Source organism: Amblyomma americanum, chromosome 7 (assembly GCF_052857255.1).
Source record: "Amblyomma americanum isolate KBUSLIRL-KWMA chromosome 7, ASM5285725v1, whole genome shotgun sequence".
Classification (NCBI taxonomy): Eukaryota; Metazoa; Arthropoda; class Arachnida; order Ixodida; family Ixodidae; genus Amblyomma; species Amblyomma americanum.
Genome location: NC_135503.1, coordinates 35,440,560 through 35,447,153, shown reverse-complemented (window position 1 = coordinate 35,447,153; position 6,594 = coordinate 35,440,560).

Below are 6,594 nucleotides of genomic sequence, written 5' to 3'. Positions count from 1 at the left end.
AGTGCTCGACTCTTACGCAGTTGACCTTTTTTCTATGTTATCAGCCGCACGATATTACAACAATCAATCAATCAATCAATCAATCAATCAATCAATCAATCAATCAATCAATCAATCAATCAATCAATCAATCAATCAAATATCGACACACTAGCGACCTTGGGCCGGTGAACTCTGGCAGCTAGCTTGGGGTGGTGCTATTTTGGGGACAGATCCAGTATATCATAGTCTGCCGCTTCAAAGGGTACACGGTAATATCGCTACGCCATCACCGTCACCGCTTTCGACCACTTTGCCACTGCTCCGGAGAGCCGCTCGCCTGAATGAGCATCGCTTCAAAGGAGGCGTCCGAAGGGGAAAGATAATATTGCTCCAGGCAACGCTGCCCCAGTTACACCTCCTTTACATAAGCAAACTTGAGCGGCGCGAGCCTTTCGTGCACATCATGCTTTGCTGCGGAAACACAGGCCGGAGGTTGGTGAGCTCGAACTTTCACCCCGTCGCGACTGCAAGACTGAACGGTCTCGGCCTGAGGCTCCGCCGCCGCTTTGTGCTTTCCTCTCGTGTAGGAAGCTCTCTACACGTGCGCACGACGGAGAACACACAAAGTAAACTTTGTACAGCACGATCGCGCTCCTGCGACAATGAAGTCGCATAACGGTGTAGTGGCCGCACTGTAGCTTACCCGCTCATTAAGTGGCATGGTGTGGGTCTCGGCGATCTTGAAGGTAAAGACGTTGCATCTGTGTACTTCAGTTTATATGCACTACTTTTCAATAGATGCGGGCTCGGCAGGACATACCTCATTGCTCGTACGTAGTCGAGCATATGTGGGGGACAGGAAGACATTGTGGGTGAGGTTAAGTAAAAATAACCAAGTGACAAACCTTCAGTGTGTACCACAGACGTACCGCACGCTTTAAGGTAATCATAACTGAAAAGGCACATGGGAGGGCGATAACAAAATTTAGGACGCCTGAAGGTGGAAATAGATGAAAATGGAAAATCGCACTATTTTAAACCATCGGGACCGGGGAGGCTGCTCTGATCTGCGGCCCTTCCCAAAACCCTCCTGCTCCATCCAGGCGTGTATGGCTGGTGTCGCACCAACGGGACGACCAACTAGCTTTGGAAAGGCTAGCACTATAAAATTTTTGAACCACACCTCATATTCTCCTATCGTATTTGAGAGCTTCGACGGTGGCGTGTATCTCCAAAGTGAGCAGGTGATGTGAACGACTGCTGGTCAGTTTTTGATGTGTTGTGGCATTCATTGCAGCCTTATAAAAAATAAAAACAAAACAACGAGAGCATGTGCAAAGAAACTTGATACTTCACTGATACATATTCCCTGAAGTCGGGAAAAGTGAGTCGAATATTTGTACCCGTACTACGCTGTTCGCACTCCCATTCATTTCTTACTTTCTCGCAACCCGCGCAACAAAAGAATAGAAAGCTGGACGAACTGACAATCAATCCGCCGTGAATTCCAGCGCGACCTTTGGTTTTCTTGTTTCCCCGCCTCTCCGCTTTGTGGCGCTGTATTTCATATACTGGCTGCCGTAGCTTTCTTGTTTCAAATGCAACCGTCCTTAAAAACGTAAGCGCGACCGCTTTGATCTGCAAAGGAGGAGGTATCTTAACGTCTTCCTCAGTCGCCTCTTCCCGTTATTCTGTGTCCAGGAACGAAAAAAAGCACACATCTGAAGCGCAGGAAAGCGAATGAGAACGAACTGTGGTGGAACTGACCTCGTATGCATGGAAATTAGCGGGGCCCTGTGGTTTTCATTCAAGACTACCGTGGACAGCTGGTCAACCCTAGGAGTTGCGCAAATAAGACGGACTCTGATAAAGGACGCTATATATTTGAAAGCGACGACTTCATTGAGCGCTGGTCAGCGGTGACAGGGTTTATTTTCGAGTCTCGAAGGTTTCACCCATGTGAATAAATTACAATAACGGATTTTAGGGTTAATAGCAATGGCATTCTATCATGATAAATCCATTGTGTAATCAAGATCGTGATGGAAATGGTTTTAATTTTTTTTTAAATTTATGTTCGCGTACGGCGTAGGTCTCCTCTGGAGCCATGTAGAAAAGGGGACAGTTTGAAATAAAGACGAAAAATGTACTTAACACGCCAACCACGAAGTTTTGACGTGGACAGTGAACATCAATTATTTGCTATGTACTGTAAGAAAATAAACGAATTGTTTGCCTTGTGAAAGCATTTAGAACAACCTGAATTAGTAGGGGTATGCGAAAAATCGAACCTTTCGAATAAGAATCGTCTTATACATTCATAACTCGTATTCGATTTGAAAGTTACATCTCCTATATACTTTGACTATTCGAACGGACTCGGATATTCGATACAAATTCCAAATAAGGCAGTGCTAAGCTTCGCTGCTTTCTGGTTTAGGCTGTTACGTCAGGGTTGGTAAAACGTGGGTTAAATTTAATTTAAATGAGCGGGTTAAATGCGAATTAAAAGAGGAGTGGATGCGCACTGCATTTTGGAACCGTACGCAACTACGGCCAAAGTTAGAGAGAGAGAGAGAGAGAGCGAGAGAGAGAGAGAGAGAAGGGATTGATGAAGAGAGGAAGGGAGATATAGAGACAAAAGACAGATATATTCAGTAATCACGTGAGAACAAAGATGACAGAAGCTTACCTCGTGACTTCCTACTTGAGTTCTCAAGAATCAAATCAGAGGGGGCCTTAATGAGCTTAGCGCTTACCCTCAAGCATTTTGAAAACCGGAGTGTTTAAAAGTTCGATGAGCGATTTTTTGTTTGTTACCGTCATGCTCAACGGTGGTCCCACCCGACTGGCTCTAAAGAGTAACTGCCCTTACCCCAGCCATCGAATGTGCTTACGAGACAAGTCCGCTGTGGGCACACCCAAGATCTCGGAAGATTCAGCAGAGCAGACAGGCGGGCGTACACGGTCAGAATTCCGCGGACGGAAATCAAATTTCCCGCGTTGCAGCATCCGAGTTACGCCCGAGGCCGGATGAGCGCAGCCTCATCTCTTCCAGTGTTGGTGTGTACGGGATTCACGACAAGTTCTCCGGCGCACATCATGCAGGCTTTTCTTCTGCGAAGCAGGAAATACCATTTGGAGATAAGTGACAGCCCCCACCGCGTGGGGGCGTTGTATGTGATGCGCGCGTGGGAGGACTTCTTTCTCATTTATCTTGTCTTCGATACATCGCTCCTTCTGACAACCTTTTTCTCACACACCGCATCTTCTCAAAACCAGCCGCTTTTCGGACAAGGTGGATCGCGAACTGATTTTTCTTTTCACCAATCTGCAACCTCCCGTCTTCTCCTCACGTACAACGAGTGATCTCAGCAGGCTCGCGCTTCGTAGATGTATTTTCCTGATTTTTTTTTTCGTTCACCCACTTTGAGTAACACGGAGTGAAAGATCTCATCCCGGCGAGTCCGATGCGAGGGGCGGCATCGATTTGTTTGCCCTATACGTAGTCGGACGCTGCTGTCCCGGTGACGCAGTTTGGAGCGTTTGTTCGCCGCGAGTGGAATGCTGAAAACTTCGTCGTTCTTCTGTTGTCAAACTACTCCTCCTTCCTCTTCGAGCAAGACAGACTGCCCGTCCAAAACGTCGCCTCACGAGTTTCTCCAAGTCCTATACCGTCTTGTTCTTCGGCCCTCAAGTGTGTCAAACACTGTCGACGCGTTACTTAACCCTTGATCCGGTAAAAGTTTGGCTCGTTAGTATTCTTCCCGCAGTCTCCGCCCCCGTGTGTGTTCACTGAAGTTCTCACAGGGGCACCGAAGTCGCCCGCACTTCTTGCTTGGGGCCATTGTGGCACACACTTGAACGTTTTGCAAAACTTTTTCTTTTCTTTGTAGATCAATGTCTGTAGACTAAGCTTCAGTAAGAATATCAGGAGATTGTCAGTCAGGAGATATATTTGTAGATCTAGACGCAGTCAGGAAGCCATGCGATATTTTTAGATCAGGACCCTGTCAGGAAGCCAATGACCTTGTTTCGCGTTGCGTCGAGGGCAATAACTGTGTTGTGACGCAGTGATAACAACAGTCCAGCACTCAGAGAGACAGTTAATAGTTTCAAAAAGAAACTATTAGGCTTACTTGCGCCTACAAAGAACTCAACAGCTCGGCGGCGGCGATAGCAAAAGCGTGCTCGGCGGTTGTCGAAGAAAATAATCACGTCCGCTCTCGGTTGTGCTCGATTTAAAGATGACGAAGAGCTTTCGAGACAAGGCACGGAATGAATCAATGAACAAAACTTTGAACCACCTGCTATCATCTGCTTTCTTTCGAGTGTCGTCAGGTCATCAGTCGCGAACCATCTCCTCAAAATGGAAATCTGTTCACGTTGGTCGACATGGAGGAATGTGATACAAGTGCCCCTTACACAGTTTCTCGCTTTCGAGTGTTTCTTGCCACCACATCAGTCTTACATAACGTCCGGCATAAACCCATAATCAAGCCTTAAATTTCTGCTTGTATTTTCCCGATCCGTAAGTGCCTGGTGTAGATGGGCAGTCCTCCACTACCTTAGAGTCGAGGAATATCGGCTATTTTACAATTCAGCACAGTTCGAACTGTTAACGAAGGGTTGTCGCTCTAGTCTACGGTTTGCTTTCATGAAGTCACGTCCACACAGAGTGCAGAAAAACGCTACTAACCAGATGGGCATTCTTGTTCTGCCAGTTTCCCCTGTCGGGAAGGCAGCTGATGAAAGCACACTGCACGAGATAAAAAATAACTCAAACTACTGCAACCTCGTATGCGGAAGAAAGGGTTGGATGCGCCGCTTGCGCCAGGTACCCACCGGTTTCCCAGTAAGTACTAACGCTCGCCTTACCTGGCACTCACCTTCCTTGCGGGGAAATACTTGGGACATAGATCTTTGAGCCCGCCTAGTGTTGGTCAGAAACACGCAGCACCATGGTTGTCTTCCGCCAAGCTGCCCTTCGCCATTAAAATCAAATTAGCCCTCCATTACGGCGAGTCTTTTCCTTTCTTCTTTCACTCCTTCCTTTATCCCTTCCTTTAGGGCGCGGTTCAGGTGTCCAACGATATGTGAGACAGATACGGCGCCATTTCCTTTCCCCCAAAACCAATTTTCATTTCATTTGCGGTAGGCAAAGCGCGACTAAAGGACTGAGAATAGAGTGAAACCGGGTGTGATGCCGTATGTGCATTAGGCATCGCACCAGATTAAAATGGCGTACAGGCACTGGAAACCTATGGTGTTTTCAGCGCCGTCCATGCTTGCTAAGCTGTGCCCTCGCATTACGAATGGAAAAAAAAAATAACGAAGAGTGCTTGCTGCAATAAGCGCGCCAGGGACTTTGCGGAATACGCGGGAGTGGACGTCTACTAAAAGCCACCAACAAAGGCCGGATTATCGCGTGGTTGGTTTACCCAACATGTTAACATCGGTTCGCGCGAAGGGCTGGCGCCGGCTGTCGTCATCGAGCCGGCGCGATGAACAATCGCGAGAGCAGGAGCCAACTGATTGGGACGGTCAGCCCCGCGAGAATTTGGCCCCTGTTGGGAAATCTTACATAGGCTGAACTGGACGCTGCACGAAGGATCGCGCACGGGAACACCATCTGCGCCATCTGTTGATCGCCAGTGGTGAACGCCGCGCGAGTAAGTGGGGATATTTTCCCTTGTTATTGTTGTTAGAAAAGTACAGAGTGCAGCGAGATCCCTGCGAACATGTTCTTAACCATGACCTACTCTTTAGACGCCCTGCAAAGTATGACTTGTAAAATGGTTCCTGTTCTCACAGTGACTTGTTTCGGTTGACGAACATTCGAAATTCCCGCAGTAAGGATGTATGGATGGATAAGGCTGAACCCTCTAAATCGGGCGGTGGTTCAAGCCACCAAGCCATGACTTGTGAAATTTTACTCTTGTCTTGATTTTAGCCACCCATCAGATAACCTTCGCTTGGTTACTTCTACCCGCCTAAAATCTACTTTTCCTTCACTGTCCTTAAACCCCAATGCTTTGGATAAATCAGCCCCGCTGCTTTCCACTGTAGGGTGAAGCCCTTTACAGAAAAGTATCAAGTGTTCAGCCGTTTCGTCCTCCTCTCTGCACGCAACGCACAAGGTGTCTATCTCAAGGTACCTGACTCTGTATGTCTTAGTCCGCAAAGCTCCCGTCCGGGCCTCAAACAACATAAAGCTCCCCCACAATTATCATAGATGTTTTCTTTGGAAATTTCCTGCTTAAAAGTCGTAGCGCCATGCGACACCTGGTGGCGGCCGCGGAAACTAAAACCGTTTGTTTAGATTCTTTGGCGTTGTGACCGCTTGAGTTCACGGTGCGTGGCACGTACTCAAAGTAGTGACTGGCACACAGTCGTCTGCGCGCCTCAGTGGGAGTCAGTTAATGTGGAACACTGCAAGTCTGAACAAGAACTGGCTCTTCGTGGCAAGTAGCAGTTGGCCTAGTTGGGTGCGAGATCACGTTAGACAACAAAACAAAGGAAAACAAAGGAAGGAAGGAAGGAAGGAAGGAAGGAAGGAAGGAAGGAAGGAAGGAAGGAAGGAAGGAAGGAAGGAAGGAAGGAAGGAAGGAA